This window comes from Mus caroli, chromosome 4 (assembly GCF_900094665.2).
Source record: "Mus caroli chromosome 4, CAROLI_EIJ_v1.1, whole genome shotgun sequence".
Taxonomy (NCBI): Eukaryota; Metazoa; Chordata; class Mammalia; order Rodentia; family Muridae; genus Mus; species Mus caroli.
The window spans coordinates 93331099-93345047 of record NC_034573.1 but is presented as its reverse complement, the minus strand read 5'-3'; positions in this window follow the sequence as shown (position 1 = coordinate 93345047).

Sequence of the window (13949 nt, the reverse complement as noted above, 5' to 3'; positions counted from 1 at the left end):
GCACCCGGCGGGGCCTCTGTAAACCCGGTAGAAAGCAAGGTAGAGAAATAAAGAAGAAGGAAATGAGATTTCAAACATTGATAATAAAGACATTAAAAAGATGGTGGTTTCTAATTTATAAGTGCTTTCCTGAAGAAAAACAGACCCCAGTTGGCTTCTCCCTGCACCGCCCATAACTAGGGCTACATCACAGGCTGCTCATAAAATTAACATGGACATTAGGGAAGTGTGGCCAGGCCATTGGAAATTATTTGAAGTCCATTTATTGTGTTTCCTTCTGTCTTTGTTCTTTGCATACATTTTGTTTCCATTTGCAAAATTGGTATCATAAAATGTTCCATTTTGCAAGGGATGTCTCAGTCGTAAACAACCCCCTCTGGCAGCATGACTGGGCTCTTAGAGAAGAGTGCTCACATCTCCAACAGAAAGCACTGCTTTGCTGGAAAAAAAGAAGTGCTGATAATTACCTAAAAGATGTCCCGGGCCTTAAGATTAACATCAAGAGAGGGCCTCAGAGATTAAAAACACATTCCTAGAACTTTCATTTTGATACAAATTTCAGGTTTCTGTGCCTCTTGCCTGGAACTGTTTTTATTTGGGCTCATCATTCACTTCCTCTCTTGTCTTCTATTTTATTTTTTATTTTTGAAAATGTTGGAGACTACATGTGTTAGTGACCCCTTAGATATTCCAGAACATTTACTAGGAAAAGAACACTCTGATATCTAACCAGAGGGAAAGATCTAAAACAAAGAATTACAGACTGATGCATCATATCAGAAACCACTACCTGAGTGACTCATTGATAGCTCCAGCAATGTCTTCTTGGTATTTTATTTTACCAGGGGAGAATTCAAGTTCAGAGCAGGCATTGCCCTTGGTTACCATTTCTTTAATCTGGAACAATTCCTCAGCGCTTCTCAGACTCTCTCCAAGTTAGCATCTTTTAAGAAGAGTCATTTTTGAGAATGTTTTCTGGTTTAGCTTTTGTGGCTTTACCTGAGAGTTTAATTATACTTGGGTAGTTCTCTTCTCTTCTCTTCTCTTCTCTTCTCTTCTCTTCTCTTCTCTTCTCTTCTCTTCTCTTCTCTTCTCTTCTCCTCTTTTCTTTTCTTTTCTTTTCTTGGAATGGGATCTTGGGGGCTGCAGAGGTGGTGTCGTGAATAAAGTGGCAGCCTGCGAAGCCAATTGGTGAGCTTCATGTTAAGTGAGATCCTCTGCCTAAAAACATAAGGTGGAGAGCAATAGACGAAGATGCTTGACCTCCACATCTGGCCTTCGCACACACCACATGCGTGGGACTAACGGCAAACATCACCGTGCCCGGCTCTGTGAAGTGCGTCTTAATCATAGTCTCTTTTATTCTCAAACGCTGAGTGCATTTGATCACTTTCTCCTCATGGAGTCATATTTTTATTTGTTGATATTGAGCAAATTTGGCAAATTCCATGCTTGGTGTTGTGCCTGTGACATCAGGTACCTTCAGGCCTATCTCTGCGCCATAAAATAGGATGTCCGGGGATGCTGTGAGTGGTGTTGGGAGGACTGTGTATGTGACAATATAGGTAAGTGAAAGTGGTCAGCAGAGATGATCTCATCTCTAACTGAGAATTCCAGTTTTGAGATGTACAACTTCATTGTTCCCTTTAGGAACCGAGTGATCTTAGAAACAGGGTTTGTATCAGTCAGAAAGTGAAAGGATTAGTGGAGTCTGCTGACGTGTGCATGATTTGTTGTGACAACAACAGTTCTTCCTCTTCCCTTCCTTGTTTTCTTTCTTCCTCACCTCCTTCCTACTCTTTCTCTCCTCTCCTCCTCCCTCCCTTCTTCCTCTCTTCAACCGGACACATGTTTAATGCCATTTTCTACTCTCCTGGGCTATAGAGGTAGAAGAACAGACAAATTTGAAGTCAATTCTAACCAAAGGAAACACATAATAAATAAAGAACCATGCTTTTAAAAACAGGATAACAAACAGTAATAACAACATGAAGGAATGAAGATTGTGAGCAGAGACACAAAAGAGGGGCTGTATAATTTTTAGTTTCAATTAAGTTGTACAATCAAGATCACCTGGGAAAGAGTCTCTGGGACTGTATAGGTCAGGGGGCATATCTATGGGGAACTGTCTAGATGATGTTAGTTGGCATAGGATGACCCAACCCACTGTGGGTGGCACCATTCTCTGGGTTTATGTCCAGAACTATGTAAGAGTGGAGGAAATGAGTTGAGCAGCAAGCATGCATGCATTTGTTTCTCTCTGGTTGTAATGGACTAGCTAGCTGCTCCTGGCATCTTGACGTCCCAGCTCTGATGGACTGTGTAACCTAGAACTATGAGCTGAAGTAAAACCTTTCTTCCCTAAGTTGATTTTTTGCCAGGACCTTTTATTACAGCAATCTAAATGAAATTATGACAGGAGTCTGAGGGAAAAAAAAATCCATGCAGAGGAAATAGTTCAGAATGTCACAGGACTGAGAGTTCCCATGAAGAAAACTTGATAGACGTAGTCAGGTAGCTCTATGGAGCACAGCAGCCTTCCGTTTTCCTCTGAGAGCTTCATTATAGGTGAGAGCTGAATTTTGGGTGGTTGTGGGGTTGGACCTCTTTTCTAGAAAACCTGCTGTTGACCAAGGTGGTTCACACCTATAATTCATAGCACTCCAGAGACAGAGGCAAGAGGATCATGAGTTCAAAGCCTATCTGGGCTACATTATCAGGAGCTATCATAGAAGAAGCCAAAATCTTCCAGGTGATCTTCCTGAGGTGTGTCCACCTGGATTAAAATCTATGACAGATTTGCTCTGGTAGGTAAGGTCGAGGAGAATGCTTAGGGAAAAGTCTTACTATGAATAGTCTTGTTATTATTAAACATATATAACAATCACTAGGTATTAGACCACCCTTTTGAGCAGATCACTGCAGACCTTCAAAGATGCAGTGTCTTGTAGTGATGCTATATAGACAAGTAGATAATAATAGTAATGATAACAATAATTTCTATAGAATTCCTGATTTGGTTCAAATAATTTTAGGAAGAAAGTTTTTAAAGATGCTAGAAAAAGTTTTTTTGCTAGAAAGATGTAATAAAGTTAGAACCTAGAATAAAATGTGCCACTTTTCAGAATAGTAAGTAAAGGCTGAATAATAAGAAATACAATGAGCTTTCATAACCACACTAAAAGGAGAAATAGACTTGAGACAACTTTGTGTTCAAGGAAGAACATTTAGATCCAAGGATAAAGTCACAGGCATGCACTATGATAAGGCAAGGTCATCTAAAAACTGTTACTTTGAATTTTTAGCAAGTATATTATAATGAAACACTGTTTTGAACTTAATATTAATATCCCTCTGTAACTCCATTTTATGCAACATTTTATCTCTGAGGTAATTTTCTGAAGAACTTTTTGTCTAAATAGGTATAAAAAGACCAGAGAAAATAAATAAAATGGTTGGTTGAATGGTTTGGCTTGGGGGCTTTGACCCATCCATCCATCCATCCATCCAAATGTATGTTTATTTGTCTATATGTTTGTGTATAGGTATATGTGTATATATGTAAGATGCATGAATACTTTTGGAGTTGATTGTGACAGACACTTCCTGGCCAGAATGTGGGTGTATGAATGTTTGAATGTATATGTCTGAGCATATTTGCCTGTACAAAGCATTTCTTTTCCTTTCCTTCCTCTCTTGTTCACCAAGAATTAACCAGCTAAACCAGAGAGGTTTCTGGCTGACTCACCAAAGAAACGAGCACTAGCAATAAATCCTTTTCCTTAATTCCCTGCTGCTAGACAGCACGTGTTGCTTGCCAGATATCAGCATGCTTAATGAAGCACAGAACAGTAAGAAAGTGTTAGGTTCTTAGCACAGATCAGTAAGAAAGAGATGTTTCCCTAATACTTATTTAAACAAAAAAGAGTTAAATAAAGCTCAGAGAGTTATAATGTTTAATAAAGCACAAAATCCAGTGTTTTTAACCATAGAATAAGCAAGAGAGTTTTTAGAATCTTTTAGAAGTTATCAGCAAGCGTTCAGTATAGTTAGAGAGCTAAAAGGTCAGAGACCATCAGCAACATCCCACGCTGTGTCCCACTTCAAGCCAATTCCAAGCCAGGCAGGCCCTCAGCGTCTAAATAATGGGGTTCAAGACCACCTGATCTATACCAGGAGTACAATATTTTTCCCAAGCACCCCTCAGTGGCTGAGTGTGATGGGGTACTAGAAAATAAACACTACTGTCTAGCACGAGACTCCTTTAAGGCTATCTTTATGAGAGCTCTTTGTTAGGTAGTCTTAATGTTTCTATGGCTGTTGTACAACCTAACGTTTTACCTCTTCCTCCATCAGCCTTTTTTTCCTCTTTGCCTGCCTTGATCACAAGCTCCTAAGGCTTATCTGCTCTCACTAGCACTTGTTTCCTTTCACAGGTATTACTAATTTACTAAATATTCACTACATTTCTTGTATTTGCAACTCTATCCTGCTTTCCAGGTAACCCGACCGACAAGAAGGTAAGGCAGAAGTACACATGAAGAAATTGTTCTTGGATTCTACTGCCTATGAAAGCAGATTCCAGGACATGAAGAGAGTCTAATCCAGGTCCTGCTAGGGGAAAATTAAAGCTTCCAGACAGTCCACATCTGAACCATCTCAGATAGCACCAACCTCATCGAAAGCTATTTAGTAAAGATGTAACCCATTTCAAAAGCAGCCTCACCGGAAACCTCTTATCCAGATTGCTGCCCTAAGAATTTCTTACATAGAAATTCTGGGGTACAAGGGCCTAGTGTCCACCCTTCAGCAAGTTCTAAGGAATAAAGGACCCGCTATGTAGATATGAAATTAGTATTCTTGGGGTGATACTCACTCCCACCCATGGAAGTCAAAGCAGGGGAGTTGGCTGCCTTCACTGACATTCTGGGAGCCTTACTGATATGGTCCTCTCCCTGTCTTCTGCTCAGACTGTTTGAAGGGCACTTCCTGAGCCTGGCTCATGGCACATTAATGACAGCCCTGCAGAAGCCAATCTTGAGCTTGAGAAGACCAGAGATGGGAAGCCTGTGGTAGACACTTGCTAGTGTTTTGATGCGTGCGTCACTGCTGACCTAAAAATCCCACTCTTCTCAGGCACAGTAGTTGGAATTTCTTTGTAAACAGTCAGAACCAATATTTGCCAACACTACTGGCAGAGACAACTTTTCTCTCCTCTTTGGGCTGAACCTGAGAGAACTCGAGGCTAAGGTGACTGGAGCTGTTAGAGCTCAGCCAAGAAAGATGCACACACAGCAACGGCACAGCCAAGTGATGAGTAAGCAAAAAAAAAAAAAAAAAATCAGGTTCTGGTGGCACACTCCCAACTCTGCATCAAGCCAGAACCGACTCCCAGGATCGTTTGGTTCTATGATATAGCAAAGTCCATGTACGCTTAAGCTAGTGTGCTGGATTTTTGTGGCTTCTTTTGATTGAAAGGGGCTAAGATAATTACAGCAGCCCTGCCCCGTTTAACTCAAAAATACCACCCAAATCAAAAACCGGCCAAAGGATCTGAATAGCCATTCATCCAAAGAAGATGGACAGATTGCCAACAAACTCTTCAAAAGATGTTCAACATGATTGATCACCAGGAGAACTCGAATCAAAAGCACAATGAATAGACTTCATGCTCTGTAACATATATTTAATTTGAGAAATTTGGTCAATAACAAGTGCTGGTAAGATTGTAGAGAAGTCAAAAGCCTTGTACATCACTGGTGGAGATGGACATGAGGAGCACAGCCTAGACAGTGAAGGAATTACCATGTGACCCCTAGGTGTATGCCCAGAGGACAGGCAAATGCACGCCCACAGAAGAAATTGCATGCGCGTGTTCATAAGCTGACTATGGAGGTGATGTTATGCAATTCCAGCATTCAGTAGGCTGAAGCAAGAGGACAACTACTCCAAGCTACTTGGCTACTTAGTAAGTGTCAGGCTAGTCTGGACTAGTGCAAGCATGTCTAAAACCAAAACAAATAGAATGCTCATTGCAGGTACATTCCTAATACCTAAAAATCAGAGTTCATCAATAGAACAGATCAACACATTGTGACATGCTTTTAGAGAAAGTAGGCACGATGAGAAAGGAAAGAACTACTAATAGGCAAAGTCATGGATGAATCTGGCTATGTGCCAGGTGAAAGAAAGCAGACATAATACACATGGCTGCATTTCACTTACCTGAGGTCCAACATCAGGCAAACTTGCCATGGAGACAGAAATTAGAAAGTGTTTGTCTTACACTTAGAGCTGAGTGGTGGAGGCATAAGACTGGAAGTTTGACTAGAAAGAGACAAAGGGTGGGATAACTTTCTGGAACTTTAAGTGATAGTTATAAGGCTATGTTATCATTAAAGCTTCCTGGATCTTAACATTGGCGTACCTTGCTTTTAAAATACTGAACGTTATACTGTTGCATGTAGCCTTTCGTAACCCACCTATGCTCCAGGAATGGGCCATGCTACCAGCTCTCCCCCACCACAGGTTTCTCTTGAATCCATGGATAAAACATACATATGCTCACACACACACACACACACGCACACACACACACACACACACACACACACACACTTGTTCATTTTTAACTTGCCTTCTTGGCACAATTGCTGGGCATTACTATCTCTTGCCTGGAAAACATGCCCTTACTTCTCTAGCTCCACTCCTCCTCCCACCTGCCCTAACGTTGGCCAATTGAATCTAGTCCCTGATAAACATCTCTGATCACCTGATTATAGGAGTGGTCACAGCCACCATTCCTCCTGAGACCTCACATGGCTGTTCTTCTCTCTCCAAAGCATGGCAAACTTCCTCTTTCTCCCTTGCATCTGTCTCCCTTTCTTCCAGGGACCTGGAAGTCCTCCCTGTACCGTCCACCCAGCAATTGGCTTTCTTTACTAACATATCAAGAACCAATTGGGGAACAGGACCTTAGCTTCATAACCACCCCTACATCGTACTTTAAATGTTTACTATGTTTTCATCTTAGATGAAGCCACCCACTCAGTTATGCAACCTTGGGGTCAGATGCTGTCCTATCACAAAATACCCTTTCCTACCAACTTAAGAATAAACTAGATGGATGTCCCCTCACCCCCTGACCCATTTCCTCTTTGATATACAGCACTGAAAACCTAAAAAAAATTTTCTGTTAATTTTCTTCATTTTCCATCTTAGCTAAGCCCTAATACACAAAGTTGCTTGTTCCTTATCAAGGTACGTTAACCAAAAATTGACTAAGGGGAGAGAGTTACACAAAACTTTCAGAAAGCTTTGTGACAATTCTTCATCTCATTGCTCCTAGCTCAGGATAGCTGGTAACTTCTAAATGTTTAGAAATGTGAAGGATAATAAAAGAGATAACAAAATATAAGTAACATATTTAAGTGGTTAAGAATGTTGGAATGCTATTAACCTTCACAAAGTGCTCTCCCTTTAGCTGATTCATTCTCATTTCTTCAGTTCATTTTTGCCTCATTCCATCTCCCTCTCTGCCTCATCATTTGCCACTTAGGGATCAGCTTAATGGGCTGTGGGAAAACTGTGGTGATCCTGAAATGCAGAGTCACCTCCAAATGTCCTCCTGCAGTTCCTGAAATCCCTCTGGTGCCGCAGGTCCACTTTGATAGCGTGTTGTAAATTGAAATGAGCCCTTAATTGCTCCCCTAACGTTGACTTTGCTGTGACCAAAAATAAAAACCATGGGGAGAGCTCTTTTGGGGAAATGGATAGGAAATGTTACAAAAGAAAAATGGAATTCTTTTTTTCAGTCCTGAGGAAATTTATTAGCAAACACATTGCAGTGCATTTGAGTAGCCACCATGCTGAGGCATTGTTTTGGAGAAGGCTTGGCTTTGGAAAAGCACAGAACAGAAACAGTTCACTTCTGTAGCTTGCCAGTTAGTCAGCAGGATGACGAATGTCTTATTATTCCCCACAGTGCCTTAGTATTTACAGGACATCTGGTACTATGTGTTTCACCTTCCCCAGAGTCATCTTTATCACCATCTAACAGTATGTTATTACTGTTTCCCAGGTCTGCTTGTTATGGTGATAGGACTCAGATGTCAGATCAAGAGATGTCTGGGTGGGTGAGGTGCCTTCTGCCAAGCCTGACGACTAAGTTCAATCCCCAGAAAGAGAGCACTAACTCCCACAAGTTGTCCTCTGACCTCTGCGTAAACACTATGCTCTCAGCAAACACAGAGGCACATACACACAGAGGTGCACACGCACACAGAGGCCCCCACACACAAAAGCACACACACACACAGAGGCACACACAAAGGCACACATATGCATGTACATACCATACATGGAGGAACACACAAGCACAAGTGCATTCACACATGTACACACATGTGCACACACATACACAAGTTCATGCACACATACACACATGCACACACAAGCACAAGCACATGCATGCATGCAGACCTATAAACACACACAAGCACACATAGTAAATGAATAAATGTTAAAGAAAGAAGCAGATGTCCTTCTCTGGGGTGTTTAATAGTCAGAGGCTGAGTGTCTAGTCCCATTTGATGTACCAATGATGCAAACTTGGGCAGACATCTCAAATCCATTTGCTTTTGGTGTCCTCATCTAAAAATATGAAGTATAATTGACATGGTTCCAAAGAAATGAAAGCTAAGCTCCCTCTGCTCTTTCTCTGGAGCCATGTGACTAATTTAGAGAAGGGTTGCCAGACCCTTCCTAGTCGTTGATTAGCTTGCAGCTACACGTGGGAATGGGTCAGGATGGGTATGTGTCAACTTCTTGGCACTGTGGTCTGGTCAATGGACAAATGCAGCCTCTACGTTAGGCAAGACTATCCATGTCCCACCGCGTGGATACACAATGGAGTTTGGACCTCTCTAAGAGTGCTTGAGAAAAGCACAGCAGAAGCCTATTCAATCCTAGGTTCTGGCACAAGGATGGGGGAGATGCCACATCCACCCGAAATGTTGACAGAAGTGGGAGAGAGAGGAAGAAGGCACAGGAATGTCAGCCTGACCTTGTGGTGAGCTTCGGAAGCAGGGCGGTCCTGGCTTGGTTCTCTTAGCTGGCCATCTTTTCCTCTACCCTCCCCTCCTTTGCTAGAAGAGAACCCCTGCAGATGGCTACTTTTGGGGGAACAGGTAGGCAAGTTACCAGCTGCTCAATGCTCTGGTTCTATTCAGCACCCTGCTGCATTCTGTGTATGTCCCCAGGAAGCCATACTAGTGGCTGTCTCTGGCTTTCTAACTTTAGCTGTCTCAGACAAAAGAAAACATGGACAGCTAATCAGAGGAAGGAAGGGAGGAGCGGAGGGAAGAAAGGAGGGAGGGAGATTGAGGGGAAAATCAAATTCAATCTTCTTCTGTGACATGGGTTGGCTCCACCCTGTCCCTCGTCACCATAGCTCTTAAGTAGACTCTCCCTCACTATGGCACACCTCCTGGTTCTAATACTGATCTTTTTCCCCTTACTAATTCCAGCCTGTGGGTGGGAATAGCTTACTGAAGCTAGGCTATTTCACTCTCGCCTTCGAATTTCTTATAGCGTGCCCACACCTTCATAAATAGTTCCTGTATTAAAATCTCAAGTTATCAAGGTTTTATAAATGATTTCTGTTGGAGCCCTGACTAATCCACAAGTTTCTCATTGGAACAGCAGAACCAAAACCATACTTTGTCAAATTACCTTTTCTGTTGTTGCTTATGGTTTTGCAACAAGGGTCTCGCTGTGTAGACTTGGCTATCTTAGATGTCATCTGTGGACCAGGCTACCCTCAGACTTGCTGTGTTCCTCCTACCTCACTCAGCCTTCGGAGTGCTGAGAACACAGATGTGAGTCACCACACCCAGCCTTATGCAAATTGTTAAATTAGTAAGATGAGTCACATCTAATGCATACAGGAAGGCACCAAAATGTATGTCCAGTTTAAGGAATATTTATAAAAGGATCCCCCACATATGCTGTGTTATTCAGGCACAGAATGTCTCTGACTACTCAGAGGCATCACCTTCTACCCCACTCTTTCCTCACCCTCTCATTAACGTTGCCTTCATTTTGACATTCATGGCAATGAGTACTGCTTTTCTGTAGTCCACCATGACTGTTTTATCCAAGACACAAGCGTCTTTCAAAGCACATAATGTAACATCTCATGCTTTTATTCTTGTTGCCATCGTGCTAGGTTCTTGTGTGTACACTAGGCTGTTGTAGTGTCCTTTGCTGTTAGCACTGCTGTGCACATTTACATATAACAACATTTGATTCTTTTTTGTTTCTTCCACTGTTGGGGTATGTCTGTATTGCTTTATGGTTTCAGCCATTTGGGAAAATGTTGCTAAGAGTCTTGTGCTTGTCTGGAGGTCTGAAACATTCTCCAGGACAGAGCCCTCAAACATTTTGATACCAGGACTCCTTCAGAGGGTGTGTGTGTGTGTGTGATGTACACGTTTGTGGGAGCCTGAGGTGGATGATGGGTGGTGTCTTTCCTCAATGGCTCTCTACCTTTAATTTTTTCCATTTTTCATGTGTGTCTTTGGTGTGCATGTGTGTATGATGTCATGCATGTGAGTATGCTTGTATGGTTACAAATGCAGGTGTGTGCAAGTACACATGGAAGTTGATATCTGGAGTCATCTGCCACCTTTCTTCCACCTTACTCCTTGAGGCAGGTTTTTCTCAGTCAGACCCAGAGCTCACCAGTAGAATTCATCTAGCTAACCAGCTTGCTCTAGGATACCCTATCTCTACCCATTGAGGCTGAAGCTACCAAAGAGTTTTTAAGTGGATTTTTGGGGACCCAGACTCCCAATCCTTACATTTGTTCAGCCAGCCCCTTTAAGAGCTGAGCCATCTGCCTGGGCCTCCACTGGTATTTATTTATTTATTTATTTATTTATTTATTTATTTAGGAGCCATGCTCACTTGCTGAACCTGAATTTCATTGATTCCACAATCCTGGGCCTCCACTGGTATTTATTTATTTAGGAGCCATGCTTGCTTGCTGAACCTGAATTTCATTGATTCCACAATCCTGGGCCTCCACTGGTATTTATTTATTTATTTATTTATTTATTTATTTATTTATTTATTTTGGAGCCATGCTCGCTTGCTGAACCTGAATTTCATTGATTCCACAAAGCTCTGTGGCCAGTAAGCTTCCAGGACCCACTTATCTATGCCCACACCCAACACATATATGCCTAAGGCTGGAACTGTGTGTATGCCTTTGTGTGTGTATAGATGCTTTGTCCGCATGTATGTTTGTATACCATATAAGTGCCTAGTGCTATGGAGGCCAGAAGAGAGTGATGGATCATCCCCTGGAACTGGAGTTATAGATGGTTGGGAAATTATTGGAATGACTTACAGGCTGCAGTCCGACTAATCCAACAATGATTACCTAGGAAGAAAAAGTCCAAAAATCTAGTAGTTGCTCAGTCCCACGAGGCTGGATGCCTTAGTTGTTGTTTTTTGTTTTGTTTTGTTTTGTGTGTGTGTGTGTGTGTGTGTGTGTGTGTGTATAATGAAATCCGGAAGGAGTAGGCCCCAACACCAGTGAAAAAAATGGATGTGCTGGAAAGGTGAGGTCAGGCTGGCAAAGGAGAACAAATGTCCCTTCTTCCATGTCCTTAGGTAGGCTTCCAGCAGGAGGTGTGGCCCAGATTAAAGGTAGGTCCTCTCAACTCAAGATCTGGGTTAAAGGCAAAATAAAAACAAAGATCTCTGCCATATAACCTTTCTCTTTTAGACCCCTAGTTATATCTATGCTTCCATCTAATGCCAATGACTCTTTATAAAGAATTGCTTATTTACTTGTGTGTGTGTGTGTGTGTGTGTGTGTGTGTGAGAGAGAGAGAGAGAGAGAGAGAGAGAGAGAGAGCACGGGTGCACTCAGGGAAGTCGGAGGACAACCTCAGGAGTCCGTCCTTCCCCTCCCCCCACTGCCATGGCATTTGGGGATGGGACTCAGGTTGTCCTGTTTGCTGGGTGAGAGCCTTCGGCAGCTGAGCCAGCTCACCAGGCCACTCTCATGAGGTCTGATAACTTTTTCATATACTCTGAACCTCTGCCTGTGTCTGTTGTGTCCTGTCAAATCCCGTGGCCTGGTTCTTGTTTCCTAGCTGCTTTCGTTTGTGGCCAGCCACTACGCACGTGTGTTTGCCTTCATCTTCTATGACAGTAATCTTCATTTCTAGGTGTTTCGTTTGATTCTTTTTTTTTTTTAATGTGTTGGCCACTTACTGCTTCTCTCTTATTTCTTTAATTGTAGTGATCGTGATTATTTTGGAATCTATCCCACAACCCCAGCGTCTGAGTTCTTTCTGCTTCTGTTTCTATCTCCCTTTGTCCCTTTCATACTTCTCTCACCAAGGCTTGCTGCTCTGTGCCTAGTTATGTGCTCTGTTCTGACACTGACCACGAAAAAATATGTTTGTGTAAACACATGGCTGTCCAAGAGAAACTTGACTTCTTCAAACGGATTTGCTACTTTCAGTCCCTAGGGATATCCCCAGGATGGCACCAACAGGAGTTTATGCCCTAAGTATTTCTGGACCTAACTGGTTATAGTGCAGTTATGTCAACAAGCAATGGCAAAGAGTCAAGGATGGAGCTGTTGGCACACTGTACTGTTGGGCAGCTCACAGGAGGGACTCAGAATTGTCAGTTCAGGTCTCTCAGTGGATTCTGACTGGCAAATCCTTCAGTTTTCCGTGTGGCTTTAGACTTGGCCATGTGTGGTGTGGTGTGGTGTGGTGTGTTTGTGTGTGTGTGTGTACTCCCATAAGTGTGTGGGTCTATGTTCCCATGCATGCAAATGGAAAGGCCAGAGCAGGATATTCAGTGTCTTCCTTCCTCAATTCTCTTCTTACTTTAAGAATGGGTCTCTCACTGAACTGGATCTCACAGCTTAGGCTGTCAAGTGAGCTCTTATGAGCCTCTCTGTCCCTAACTCCTCATCCTGAGGTTATAAGCTCCTGAAACCCTGTCCAGCTTTCACCTGAGTGCTGGAATTTGAACACGGGTCCTGCTGGCTTGGGAGCAAGTGCTCTTACCCACTGAGCTGTCTCTGCAGCTTCCTGTACTTTGAAACCTTTAATGTAAAATTGCTTTGAGAATATTTAAAGCTCTTTCCCTTCCTCAAGCATTGAGGTGATTAGACTGAGTTCTCTGTTCTCCTGGCTCTATAGACAGAGTCCTTTCAAGTCCCCCAAGTGCTGTCTGTGGTTTGATGCTCGCCACTGTTGTTCAGCGCTGCATTTGAGGCAGTTTAAGGGGTTTTATTTTTCCCTTTTGGCCAGGATATGGTGGTCTGCCTCAGCTGCCTCAGGCCTACCACCTCTCAGCAGTTCTGTGAACCACTTGGAGTCACATGTTGCATCTCACCCCCGACATTGCTGGGATCACTTCAGCCTGGTGTTCTCCATTGATTCATCTTCTGTGTCTGTTAAAGAAAAATGCAGGGCCCTCCTATAATCCCTGGAGCTCCCTAGCTGGGCCCTTTTCTTGAGTGTACTGTTGTTCTCTTTTCTTTCCTCATATGGGTCCACCCCAGGTGCTGCAGACTAACTTTAACAGTTTCTTTTGTAATTCCTTTCCCCTAACCCGCTCTTGACCGGAGCCTTCTGCACAACACACCTTCCCTGCCTGGGAGTTAGTCCTGGAATCAAGAATCTTTCTCTTTGCTTCACTTTCCTAACACCATCATCAGAACAGGAATTGATCCAGCTGGGATATCAGGGCAATGACTTCCATCAAAGGTTAAAGGTCAGAAGAGCCTCACACTGTGAAAGAGATTTAGGGATTCCAGCAGAAGTCCTGTTTTCAATAAAACAGACCAATTTCTCTCTCTCTCTCTCTCTCTCTCTCTCTCTCTCTCTCTCTCTCACACACACACACACACA